The following is a 14,579-nucleotide window of genomic DNA, read 5'->3' as shown; positions in this document are numbered from 1 at the left end:
TATAAATTATACAGCTGTAACAGGTTGGAAAACAATGGTATTTTACAAGCCATTTTTACTATTTTGACCAAACCTCATCCATGTTAGCCAGCAACACAGCATTATATAAAAATCTGCAGAATTGCCAAAACAGAAGGCATTAAATGTTATGCATTGAAATGTAGTGGCAAACTGAAACAAGTGAGCATTCAGTCAACTAGAACTCAGGGTAGACGCTGTCCTACTTTACGTTTTCACTCTTTTAAATGTAAACACCTCTTTCTGTCTCTGTTTCTCATTTCAGTTGGTGGCAGTGTTTGACGAACAAGAGCCTCATGTCGGAGGTGACGGGACCAGTGCGAGTTCAACGGGCACCCAGTCACCTGAACTATTCTCTGGAGAGCCATCTGCCTTCCAACCATACCTGCCCCAGAGCGAGATAGAGGTCACCACATCCACGCTTCGAACCAGTAAGAGATAAATAAAGAGACTCTAATAAAGTTGTCTGGGTCTTTGAAAGTTTGAAATATGCCACTTCTGTGGAATTTTTGGTCTTTTGTGCCACTCATTGGTCTTTCTGTTTCACACAGACATGCCTTTGCATGTTCGTCGCAGTAGCGATCCAGCACTGGTGAACCTGACAGCGATGTCTCTCTCTGAGCCTGGTTCGCAACCCGAAGAACCTTCCAGAAAAAATCCCACACGATGGACCACAACTGCCGGCTTCCTGAAACCACGTTTCTCCACTGACACAAACAGTCTGGAGAGGAAGGTATGAAGCTGCTGTAAATCTCCAGACCTTTGTAGTGGATTAACATACATGACTTAAAAGGATATTTCACCCAAAATTATAATTCTGTCATAATTTACTCAACCTCATGTAATTCCAAAACCTATAGGACTTTAATTATTCTTCAAAAGAAGCTATTTTGACCTTAAATTGTCTTTACAATTATGTGTTATTTTGCAACTCATTGACTTTCATTAAATAAAATGAAACATTCTTCAAAATATCTTCTTTTATGTTCTGAAATTCATTTAGAAATTCATACATATGTAATGGCCTACTCTGATGCTTATCGAGTGCAGGTTCTGGAAGTCAAAATTTTATTCATTTTCTATAAGGTAAAGTTAGTGAACAAACTTTGATGTTGGCTTGGCAAATCCAAACCGGGGAAAAACATACATGAGTCTTTATGTGAGGACTATTATATGTACAATGTGAAAATAGATAACTAATATAGTATTGGATAACATTCAGTTATGTCTAACAAATTGAGAAATATATTGTCAATTTCCATTAAAAATAAGATTAAAAAAAATGGTATTAAGTAGATAAGTTTTTGCAAAAGGCAAATAGATTTTTAACCCTAACTTTTAAACCTATGTAAGACACAGCATTTGTGATTTCCAAGGTTGTTAATCAATGGTATATGCTTTTGTTGAAGCCATCAGTTTGCATTATTTCAAGAAATATTTTAATAAATAACATAACCAAAAGAGCTCAGCGTGGAATACAAACTCCCATGAAGCTCTACAGAAAATTGAGTCTAATAATATTTGCATATTTTGCAATACACTTAAAATATATTATTTCCATATAAATGTAATTTAAACTAATAACTTTAACTATTTCTCCATAGTTTTTTTTTTCATCTGATTAAAACATTTATAGTGTTTGATGGTATTGTCTTTTTCCTCATTAAAGTTAAGTACACTTTCTCCCATTTTTGTCCTATTTTCTAAATCATTTTTGCTTCAAGTAAAATTTTGGGATTTTGCAACTCACTGTTGATTCATAGCTTCTTGCTCTTCAAAAAAAAAAAAAAAATAAATAAATAAAAAAAACCTTTTTGAAAACCCCTATGAGAAGGATGATTAGGGACAAAATACTTCCAAAACCAGTGCCACGATAAAAGGTCACCCTCCATGACATATCTATGAACATTTACTGTCATTTCTGAATGGTTCACAACCCCCCATCTCACAGTTAGAGCTCAATAAACAAAGCCGAGTGATTGGAGAGAATGTTGCACTGCTGTTTGTGTGTTAAATGTATTGTGTGTGTGTGTGGGAGTTCATTTAATGCATTTGCTGATGTGACCATCATTTCTCAGTCTGTTCTCTTCTAGCAGAGTAATGCTTACTTCAATGCTAGTCTTTAAACTCTCCAGACAGTGCGTTATGGATTTTGCTCACTCTTTCACGCTCTCTCTCACTCTCTCTCATCTTGGTTATTCCTTTGTAGTATGAGGCTTTGATTTATAGTTCTTATCCATCAGCACAGTTGCCTCACAGACCAAAAATATATTTGGGATTCATGGTGGCTTACTGTTATATTAAATTGTGATCTGACCATTAATGTGCATATGAATAATTATTATCATTATAACTAAAGAGTTAACAGTGTAAAAAAAAAAAACCTTTTTTTCTCTTCAGGGCAGAGGTGTCGACACATATCGTAGTCTTCCTCGTGATGCAGGGCAGCGGTCAAATCAGAAAGAGTTTCAGCGTGAAAAGGCCCGTTCCTCACTCAGCGCCAATCATCCTATGGTGGACCACTGGCTGGAGCGACATGAACAGGTTGGGACTGTAATGACTTAGATCTTCATATGTATATATTGCTGTTTAAGTAGGGCTGTGTATCTCTAAATCACTATATAAAAACTAAATTGCAGTCTTTGTGATTTAAAATTCACACTAAGCCATTTGGTTTTATTTCTATCAATTGTGCAACCCTTATGTTAAGCGTCATGTTTCTTAAGAAATCAACATTTCAAAATGTTCTGCCAAGTACAGAAAGAGCATTTATTGAAACCAGGCTGTAAAAATTATTCATTGAACATCTACACTTTTCTGACGTAAGATGGATAAGTACATAAACAAAAAAATCTTCATTGTAGTCTACTTGGACAAAAGATACTTGGCTGGGCCAGTCATGGTTGAGTAATCAGTGGAAAGCTGGATAAATCCTATTATTGCTAAACCAGAGAAAATAACAGTAAAATGTGTGAAAGTGCATCAAACTTCGCCGTTTCTAGCTGTTTGTGGTGCCTGCTGCTCTCCATTTCCTTCAGAAAGATCCCAGTGTTAGGAAAGAACAGCTTAATTGTGTACATTTTTTTTACAAGTTAATGCACATGTTTCAGTGTAGATTCTTTCGTGAATATGTCACCATGGAATGCAGACTTTGTAAAAAGGCTGCTATTAAAGGATGGCACACTTGAAAACTTTATTGGACTTGACAGCAAAACCACAGTCTTAGCAGATCAAAGCATTGTTGTTCGCTTGACATGTAAAGGGGATGTTTCTTGAAGGCACAGCACACTGATTCTTTACAGTGTGAGTCCTTACCCCAAAACTATTTGTAGCTCAATGCCTTATGTACATTAAAATGTATGCTTAAAAACAGAAATATCTAAAAAAAAAAATCTTTATTAAAGAAACATGCCATGACTCTTACTACTACTGTACTGTTTATAAGAAGGGTTGTGTATGTGGTCTGAATGATGCTAATAAACTTAGTGTATTTGTGTTATATTGTGTTTTCTTGACTGGAATCGAAGAATAGTGAAATCAGTTGCATTCAGTATCTAGAGAGAGAAGAGATGTGTGGTGTATCAGAGAGAAGATCCAGAGAGAGGGAGAGCTGGTGTGGAGGAGGGGAGTGTGTGTGTGTGTGTGTGTGTGTGTCTGTAATTAATCATAAAGGTAAAACAGCGATTATAAATCACTCTCAGCTTTAGACTGCTAATGAGATAAGACTATATATAGATTTCTCTTTTTTTCTCTTAGTTTCTCTCCAGTAGGTGCTGCTGTAGGTCAGTTTTATCGCAGTTATCAGTTTTTCTCTTCAGTATTCCCTTATTCTTTTATACATATTCACTTTGTCAGTCTACTAAGTGTGGAGCTGATAGATGAACATATGGACAGACTGATGGATGGATAGGTAGGTAGCCAGACAGAAAGACAGACAAGTAGGTGGGCATATATACGAGTAAATGGATAGATAGATGGTACATGGTACATGAAAAGACAAGTGGATGGATGGATGGATAGTTTGATAAAGACTCAAATAAAATTAACATCAATGAAAAATCATACGATTTGACAACGTCATGTTAAACTAATTTAAACACTTTCTGCATCATGACTTAATTATAATACATCATCAAAATGCCTTAATTATTAGGGGTGTAACGGTTCACAAAATTCACGGTTCGGTTCGATACGATACACTGATGTCACGGTTCGGTTCGGTTCGGTTCGATACGTTTTAGATACAGCAAAATGTAAAAACATCTCAAGTTTTCAGAATGCCGCAAGCGCACCGCGGGTCATGTGACAAGAACCAACCAATCAGCTTCATCCTTTCCCGTAACAACGTTGAGAGCTCAGCCAAGATGAAGGAACAGCTGATCATAGTTGTATATGGATTGCAATTTTGAAATAAATTCAGTAGCAGAGCTACTGCAAGCGATTTTTAGAGCTGCAAATCCATTTATCCTTCGCTGAAATTTCCACGTCTCATGGAGAGAGCACGTCATTGTTGCTTAGCAAAGACAGACGCCTCATGAGAAAGACGCGCTTAGCGTTTTCCATGCGTTTTTAGGCACGATATGTGAACGGCCCCTAAGGCGCTCGCTCACTCAGCACGCGCTGAAGGCTCGTTGCAAAATGTCTAATGCATTTAACAGACCAGAAATATAAGATCCTAAAATAACCAACAGGTCTGGTGTTTGGGTTGGATTCCCTGTAAGCTATAGTGTCTAAATGCTGCAGGGATAGTTTGCTGCGTGCATGTTTCTCCTTTTTTTCGTCTTTTCCCAGATAGTACTGACGCATATATCCCAGATATTCCCGCTGTTTTTTTTTTTTTTTTTTTGTAATCCCGCTGGTGTACCCTGTCATGTTGCAGATGCGACATACCGTTGTTTTTTTATCCACCACTCTCTTGCCATCACCATTATAGCTTAAAGGGAATCCAAAGTGCACCCAAACACCAGACCTGTTGGTTATTGGAGGATCTTCTCATTTCTAGTCTGTTAAACGCATTGGCTATTTTGCAACGAGCCTTCAGCGCGTACTGAGTGAGCGAGCGCCTGCTGAGTAGCCTAACATAAACATATAAGATGGTGTTTTTTTCTTCTTCGGGAGTGTCAGGGGCGTTGCCTGTTACGTTGTTTGGGTTATTGGGCTACCTTGTTGAACGCATTTCATTATATTTCTTTCTCTCTCTTTTTTTTTTTTTTTCAAATATAATTAATTACTCCAACGAACCGTTCGGTATACATAATGCGTACCGCGTACCGAACCGAAAGCGTCGTACCGAACGGTTCAATACGAATACGCGTATCGTTACACCCCTATTAATTATGCGTGGTGCATGCAGTTCTGCCATTTCTGTGCTCTGAAAGGATCATTTCTAAAAATTGAGTAAAAAAAATAAAATGATCAGGGGCACAAGGCAGGAAGCGACTCAAAGAGGAGTAAAAAAATAAAATAAAATCACAAGTTAACCACTATGTAATTGCCCTTGATGTTAATGCAATATTTTGAAATAGCCTTTTTAGAACATATTAACTGGCATCATTGACACTGTGGAATGTTTTTGCTCAAGTTAACTGCTTATTTAATTTAACTTTCTTTTCTCTTGAATAAATGCTAGCTTCTGTAATGATGTTTTAATATCAGTTACATTACTGCCGGCTTTTAATTCACCAAAAATTGTCTAAATGTCTTTTGTTGTCTGTTAGACTATATTCTAGGCATATTGTTCATATTTCTCTCTCTTATAATACGTACTTGTCACTGTATATGTAACGGAGGCCAGCGTGGAGGTGCTGTACAGGCAAACCTCACATAGATAGACGGCTAGGTAGATGGGCAGAGGTGGATGGATGGATGGATGGATAGATAGATAGATAGATAGATAGATAGATAGATAGTAGGGCTGCATGATATGTCGTTTAAGCATTGATATCGCGATGTACGCCGCTCCCCAGCCCTTGACGATTGTGATTCGCGAAGAGTGCGAGAGAGAGAGTGCGAGCGCAAAAGAGAGAGCGTGAGAGAGAGAGAGCGCTTCAAACAACACGAACGCTGTCTTGCTCTCTCTCTCCCTCGCGCATATGGTGTCGATGTTTAAATCATTCAAAATGAAAATGTAAATCTGCTCACCCCATTTTTGTTTGTAAGAAAAAATTTGATTTCATATCGCAATATATATCGCAGAAAAATAAAATATCGCAATGTCATTTTTTCCCAATATCGTGCAGCCCTAATAGATAGATAGATAGATAGATAGATAGATAGATAGATAGACCAAGGCTATATTTCTCTGTAATTCTCACCCTCTTCTTCTGGAGGACGGTCTGTTTTTCTTTAACCAGTTAATAATTGAAAAGTGTGATGGACTAAACGCTCCTTTGTTGCTTCTTTCCCCATTTCTTGTCATGCATAGCAACACCTCAGCAAGTTGAAGTGAGGCTCACCTAAATAAGAGCAGGAGTAACGCTCGAGCATAAACTAATAATTGACTGAATTAGGACGAGGTCTTTATCCTGTGAATGTGTATTTGTCCCATTGGGCTTTGCTGATGAAAGCATGTATTAATGTGCAGCTTCAGTGAGGGAAACCATGTGCGTTCAGTAGAAACAGAATGTCAAGGCTCTGCTTTTTTGCGCTGTCAGTCATTTCAGTTCAGGAGAATCCCAGACAAATGCTTGGTTACTCAGTCACTGTGGAAAACAATCGCTGGTTGAAATATGCGTTTGCCAAGAGAAAGGTTTGGATCAGATCCGAGCAGGACAATGGTTTGGCAACCGTCTCTGATCATTCATTGGATTTTGTCAGAAGGCCAGCGGTGTCGTTCTGATTCAGTTACGCTGTCAAACACACACACACACACACACACACACACTCTTGTCATATTAGACAGCTGTTATATAAGGAGAGATGGTTATGTCTGCCGTAGAGGGTGTATTTTGTATCACAGCTATTTTCTCCACTTCCTTCCATTGTTTTTTCCACTGTGTTACACTTTTGAAAACCCTTGGCCACGGAGGAAAAGAGTGATTGACCAACTGCCCTAGATAGAGAGAGATGGAGAGACTTAGAAACCACAGGGGTAATAGAGAAACAACTCAGGGAAAAACTAATCAAAACATTGAGAAAGGGAAAAACAGATTTTTCTTCAGCTTTTTCTGTTACTTTATTTATTTTTCTTTTCTTTTATTCTTTTTTCCCTTGTAACTTTTTTCTTTTCTTTTTTAATTTTATATTTAATTCTCTCTATTTTCTTTCTTTGCTTTTTTTACATTTACCTTTTTCATTTCATTTTCTTTTTTCTCTTTTTTGTTTTTCCCACTTTTCTTTTTCTTTTCTCTTTTTTTCTAGTTCTGTTTTTTATTGATTTCATTTCTTTCCATGTTGTTTTTTTCTTTTCTTTTTTCTCTTTCATAGTATTCCTTTTTGTTTATTTTATTTATTTATTTTTCCTTTCATGTATTTTCTTATTCTTTTTTGTAGTTTGGATATTTTGTCTATTTTTTTTCTTCCCATTTTTCTTTATTTTTTCTTTTAGTGTTTTATTATTATTTTCTTTTTCTTTTTCTATTTCTTTCATTGTTCCCCTTTTTTGTTCCGTCACTGCTCCCTTGAGCTGAAAAATGCATGTAAACTGTCTCAGGTCCAGTCTTGTGTTTGCATCTAGAATTATGTGTGTGTGTGTGTGTGTGTGTGTATCATTTTTCTTTTTTTATTACAGATTGTATGATTAGGTACAAAATAGTTACATTAGATGAAAACTACTTTCAAAGTTTTGCAGAGTGTATGCAAGAACAAATAAGTGTAGTCATGGATGCAGAACAAGGACATGTTGGCTACTGAAACTTTAATGTGTGTGTGTGTGTGTGTGTCAGTGGTTGTGTGGTGCTACTCAAATAATCAGGTGACACAGTAGTGAGCATGTGCTCTTGTGTAACTCTCACCTGATCCGTGGTGTATCAGGTGAAACAGCTCCGCTACAAACGGAGAATGAATTCCTTCAAACTGTTTAGAAAAAGAAGAACTTCAGATCTCCCTGCAGAAATCTTCACCCAGGTCCTTTCATGTCATGTATACATTGTGATTCTTTTGTCATTTATTGATGTTACATTCTTGTAGCATTCTTGCAAATGTATTTCTTGCAGGTTTTTGTTGAGTGCAATGCATTGTGGGTTAAGCGGTTTTCTTCTTGTTGCAGGATGAGGAGGAGAATGGTAGGATTGAGCCAGTGGGACGTGCGGATACGTGTTTAGATCACATGGGAGTGAGATCGTTGGAGTAAGTACCACGCACACACACACACACACACACACACATGCTCTGACTGACAGCAGCGGTGATCTTATCTCTTATTTTATGCGAATCTCTCCTTCATGCTGTCAGTTTGATTTGCAGGTAATGAAACGTTTCAGCTCTTGAGTTTTATTGTAAAATATGACTTTTTTTCTAAACGCTGAGATCAGATTGAAATGTTTTGGATTAATCTCTCATAAACTGTCATCTAAACTCTCGCTCGAGTCTCTCACAGTTCTGTCTGTCACTTTCTAGATGTGATGGCATTGATGCCAAAATAAGTGTTTTTGTGTTAATCTTTGATAAACATAAGGACTTAAATGCTAGCACACATTTAAGACAAACTTTTTAGTCTTTATAGATGCATGACCAACAAATACAATGTTTATCTAGATGCAAAAGTGCAGTTTGTGTGTCAGCTGAATCATTCTGACTCTTTGCATGTTCTCACTCCACTCTACTTTGTTTTACTCCGCCTCCATTCATCTTTACATGGAACAGCATGTTTATTTACTCTCTCTGATGGTTTGTTTTCTTTTTTCTCCTCGATCCTCCAGTGATATCGTGAAATTGGTGGAAGTGTCCAATGATGGAGGTCCTCTTGGTATCCATGTGGTGCCTTTCAGTGGACGAGACCGCAGGTAACAACCACCAAACTCCATTATTATATCAGTAAAAGGACCAAAAGTAAAATAAAATCAATTGTTTTTAGCTTGGGAAACGCAACCACTGAACATAAACCATGCTCATGATCACCACAGCTAAAAACAAAAACATATTTAAACAAAAAATTTTGTGTATGTTTAGCTCAAATGTTTTTTAATCGAATATTGATGCATTTAAAATTTAATTTTATTCTTTATTTTGGTTCATGACATATTCTGAACCCAGCAAGATCTCTGCTTTAGTTTACTTGAAAGTCTGTCCTCTGCATCAGCTGATGATCTGAGAGATCAGTGTTTGATTTGAGATTGACTAAATGTTTGTGTGACTCCTCTCCAGAGAGTCCATAAGAGTCTGTCCAGAAGAGATAGAGTATCTAAACAGCATCTGTATGTGAGCGGTCACCAGGCAAACTAATCTAGCTAAAAGCAGCTTTATATCTGTGAGCTGCATCTCTCTCCGGGCGGCGAGCTGCAACAGCAACAGGACGCAGAGTTATAAAGATGGAGAACATAATTTTTTTTGAAGAATTAGCTTTCGTTCAGAAGTGCTTTATGATGCTGCATTAGTTTCAAGTTCTTTAAATTCGATATCAATCAAATTAATGTTTCATTTCAAATGGATGACGCTTATGATTAAATATATAATAAATCTCAGAAATCTTTAGATCAAGTGTGTGTGTGTGTGTGTGCTGCAGGACGTTGGGTCTGCTGGTGAAGCGTTTGGAGCGTGGAGGGAAGGCTGATGTCCAGGGTTTGTTTCAGGAGAATGACTGCATCATTCGGATCAACAATGGAGACCTGCGGAATGTCAGATTTGAGCAGTAAGACCTGACCTCTGACCTTTGACATCTGATGTCTACAGAGTGCTTGTTGTCCCTTCAATTCCTTACTCTCCTGTCATCTATTCATTTGTTCTGCTCATTTGTTTGTTCCTCCATCTATTCATCCATCCATCCGTCCTTCCATTCATCCATCCATCTCAGTCATCATTTATTCACCCATCCATTCATCCAGCTATCCATTTACATGGATCTATCCATCCTCATTGATCTATCCATCCATCCATAAGTTTATTGTTATCCATCAATCCATTGATATTCATCTGTCAGTCCTGTTTATCCACACATCCATTCATCAATTTAGGTTTATCCGTTCATCCTTTATTCATCCATCATCCATTCATTTGCATCCATCCATCCATCCATCCAATTACATTCATTTATCCATCCATTGACAATCAGTCCTGTTTTTCCACACATCCATTAATCCATTTATTTTCATCTATACATTCATCCATCCATCCATTTAGGTTCATCCATCCATCCATTCATCCGTCGACATTTATCTACCAGTCCTGTTCATCCACACATCCATCCATTCATCCATCTGTCTATCCATTTGTGCATCTATCCATCCATATCTGTTCATCGATCCATCCATTGATGTTCATCTATCAGTCCCATTCATCTAGATGTCCATCTATTCGTTCATCAATCCATTTGTCCATTCATCCATTCATTTCATTCATCCTTCCATCTGTTCATCCATTTATCCATCCAACTTCACATTTGTTCAATCGTTCATCCTTCCATCTGTTCACCTATCCTGTCCATCTTTCTTCTTTTTTTTCTGACATTAATTGAGCCTCCTATATTTTCTGTTTAGCTGTGTGTCTGATTAAAACCCATCCACTCTCACAAAAAATGTAAAAATAAACACTATATATATTTATTATATATAAAATTAAATACATTTTTAATGCTGAAAATTAATTGTAAGGTTTTGTTTCATAAACCTAAATGTTTGTGTGTTCTTGTTTTTTTTCTCAGAGCTCAGAACATGTTTCGTCAGTCGATGCGTTCTCCCGTCATCCTATTCCATGTGGTACCATCCACCATGAGATCCCAGTATGAGCAGATATCCCATAATGAACACAACCCCAGAGCAAACATTGACCTTTCTGGACGTTTCAGCCCTGACTCCCTCACCAATGACCCCGTTGGTCTGGATCATGTCGCTCACCGAATGGCACAGCACAGGCCACACCCACCAAATAACCATTTGGACGCCAGCTCTCCCATTCATCATCCTGTTGGCCAATCAGGGAAACCTCCATCAGGTCACACCTCCTCTCCCCAAAGAGGATTAAGCCCCGCCCCCACACCCGGCTTCACCAAAAAAGTTGGGCGGAGACTTGGAATCCAGCTTAGAAAAGGTATCACTAAAAGGGTCCTGTTGCTTTCTGAAAATTTATAATAAACGGCTGTCACTTGGTAAAAAAATGCACGTTATGCTGGTTGATTGCTGCAAATATTAATATTTAGGCATTACAATTTTAACACATTTGTAGCGATCAACTTCGATCATTGTAACGATCAAAACTGTGTCGACGGGATCTATCAATTCATTTTTCGATTTTTTTGCAATCTTTCAGCTCAGTCCTCAGCTGCACATCTGGTCACTCCCCTCCTCCACTATTAACCACTCACATTTTTATATTTTAGTGGGTTACGCATTTTAATATAACTAATTGTACTAAATTAACTTGTAAAAGCTCTTTTAACAAATAAAATAAAATGAAAAAAAAAATTTTATTGTAATGTTTTAATGCAGGTTAGTTTTCCTTTTCTTAATAACTTATGTTTGTTTGTTGTTGTTTTTATTAAAAATATTTAATGTGCAATGTGGCTGTGTTAAAATATGGTTTCTGCCCTGTTTATGATTAAGGCTGTGCTAATGAATCCAGATGTCTATTGCGGAGCATATTTCCCATCCTGCAGAGTCTGCTGCACTGATTCAGCTGGGAGAATGTTGCTCTGTTAACTGCCAACAGCTCCTTCCTGTTTGTGTGTGTCCCTGCTGTAAAGGTGTGAGATGTGAAATGATTGACAACGGTTGGCACAAGTCTTGGCACCTGTGTGTGGACAGGTGGCCCAGCGGGTGCACAGGGTGGCGGTGAGGTTACAGAACAGCGGTTCAGGGAGCGTTGCTAGGCAGCACCGCGTGTCAGTGTGATGTGTTTCCATACGGCTGTCTGATTCTCTCAGTGTTTTATTGGACCCGAGTTGCACATCGCACACATATAGGAAAGCTCGCAGTGTTCTTTTTGAAAAGTGTGACTGAATTCAACCTATGGGGCCACTTTCTCTTTCTCACTCTCTGTCTCTCATGCTCAGATGCACTTATCTCAGCCTTCTCACACAGCCTCCAGTTTCTGCACCTCGGAAGGTTTAAGCCCAGTCTGTTGGGTCGATAGGTCGTGATCTTGTGTTGCCTTCAGACCCATGTAGTCCAGGTGGCTTCTGTTCCAGTCCTGTAGTCTCCATCAACAAGCTGTAGCCTGATGTTTCTCTAAGCCACAAGCTTTTGATGTCACTCACGTGCAAGCAGAGACAAATTCGACACAGAAAGCAGACTCGAAAACACTAGAAAAAAAACTAGAGCGCTAAATGCATTTAAACTATAGTCCTTTCAAATATACTCAGATTTTAAGTATGGAACTGACACTGAAATATTATGTAGCAGAATGGTACAGGTTACAGATCAAATATAATACAAATAGATGTAAAAATATATAATATAATATAATGTAATATAATATGATATAATAAAAAATACTGTTTCCAAAAACAGAGGTGATACATTAATAACAAAATCATAAATTTGTTTTATAAATATAATATTTGTAATAATATAAAATGTCAATAATATATATTTTTTTAAAGTTTATTTTGCATTTATGGTAACGCTCTACAATAAGGTGTCATTTGTCAACATTACTTAATGTATTAATTACCGTATTTTTCGGACTATAAGTCGCACCTGAGTATAAGTCGCACCAGTCCAAAAATACGTCATGATGAGGAAAAAAAACATATATAAGTTGCACTGGACTATAAGTTGCATTTATTTTGAACCAAGAACCAAGAGAAACATTACCATCTACAGCCGCAGAGGGCGCTCTATGTTTTTCAGTGTAGACTACAGGAGCAGTGAGCAGCATAGAGCGCCCTCTCACGGCTGTAGAGGGAAATGTTTTCTCTTGGTTCATTTCTCTCGGTTCATGTCAAATTAATTTTGATAAATAAGTTGCACCTGACTATAAGTCGCAGGACCAGCCAAACTGTGAAAAAAGTGGTGACTTATAGTCTGGAAAATACGGTAACAATAAATACATTAATTCATCTTCTTTGTTAACGTTAGTTAATAAAAATACAGTAGTTCATTGATAGTTCTTGTTAGCTCACAGTGCATTAACTAATTTTAACAAACACAACTTTAGATTTTATAATGCATTAATAAACGTTGAAATTAATATTAACTAAGATAAGTAAATCCTGTAGAAGTATGTTCATTTTTTATTCATGGTAACACAAGGAGTTATGTTAACTTTTATCGCTTTTTGTCAACCAGTTTACAAATTAAGGAATTAAGTTTTTAGCATCTTTTTTTCAAGATCAATTTATTTATTTTAAATATAAATTTTTAAATTAATGAATTTATTTTTTAATTAATTAATTTGTAATGAATTTAGTTACATCTTTATTTTATATTATCCCCCCACCCCCAATCATTTGGCTTATCAATAAGTGACATCATACCAGCAGACATGTGTTATGCAGCGTCAGATCTGTCAATTGCCATTTAACAGGGTTTTCATCATACAACACCAGTTTCTCGGGTTGAAATGGATGGGTGTATATATCCTTAAGTCTGTCTTGTAACTGTGTTCTCTGTGTCTGTCAGGGCCTGAAGGTCTCGGGTTCAGCATCACGTCAAGAGGATGTCCCTCTTGGAGGCTCCGCCCCTATTTACGTGAAGAAACATTCTTGCAAGAGGAGCTGCCATTCAGGACGGGAGACTGAAAGCAGGGGATAGATTGCTAGAGGTGAAAAGAAAATAAATACATTTTATTTTATTTTTAATGATGAAAATAAATAAATAAAATATAAATATAAATATAGTCCAAACGAGTGATGTTGTGGGTGCTACAGGTCAATGGGGTGGATCTTAATGGGCGTGGTCAGGAGGAGGCGGTTTCTCTGCTGAGGGCGACGCCCATGGGTGGAACTGTGACTCTTCTGGTACTGAGACAGGAGGAGGCTTTTCTACCCAGAGAGATGGTGAGGAACTGTCTGTGTCTCTGCGTGTGTTTGAGTGACAGTCAGTGTCTCGGTGTGAAATCCTCCTGCTAATGTCTTCATAAAACTGTCCATCTCTATAGCGCACAACATCTCTGACATTTAGAGTCTCACCACGCTTGTTTGACTAGTGGTGTGTGAGTCAAGGTTAAGTTTTCCAATTTCAAATTTTCCTCACACACTGTTTCCATTTGCATTTCAATGAGAGCTCTATAAAGAGGACTTTTTATGTTGGACTGTTTATTTCAGTTACCTTTTTTACCCCATTTTTGAAAACATCATTTTACCTCAGTTCGAAAAGGGTCAATTCAGGTTAAATTGGGTCACTTTTCAAATTCATATCAAAGGCATAAATCCAATTGAACTGAATTGACTCTCTTTGATAACCCTGGTGGAGTATTTTAAGTTCCGTCTTAGGTTGCACTGTGTGCACGTTTGGTTTCAGAATTGAGGG

The 14,579-nt window shown here is 37.5% G+C and overlaps 2 pseudogenes; one reads left to right on the top strand and one right to left on the bottom strand.

Annotated features, from left to right (window-relative positions):
* The window catches only part of LOC113045388 (partitioning defective 3 homolog), a 39,327-nt pseudogene extending 24,987 nt beyond the window's left edge, over positions 1-14,340 (top strand).
* LOC113046267 (prolyl 4-hydroxylase subunit alpha-1-like) overlaps positions 14,236-14,579 on the bottom strand; it is a 4,595-nt pseudogene continuing 4,251 nt past the window's right edge.

This window comes from Carassius auratus, chromosome 27 (assembly GCF_003368295.1).
Source record: "Carassius auratus strain Wakin chromosome 27, ASM336829v1, whole genome shotgun sequence".
NCBI classification, from domain to species: Eukaryota; Metazoa; Chordata; class Actinopteri; order Cypriniformes; family Cyprinidae; genus Carassius; species Carassius auratus.
The sequence above is the reverse complement of the archived record's forward strand: the minus strand, read 5'-3'. Positions and strand labels throughout refer to the sequence as shown.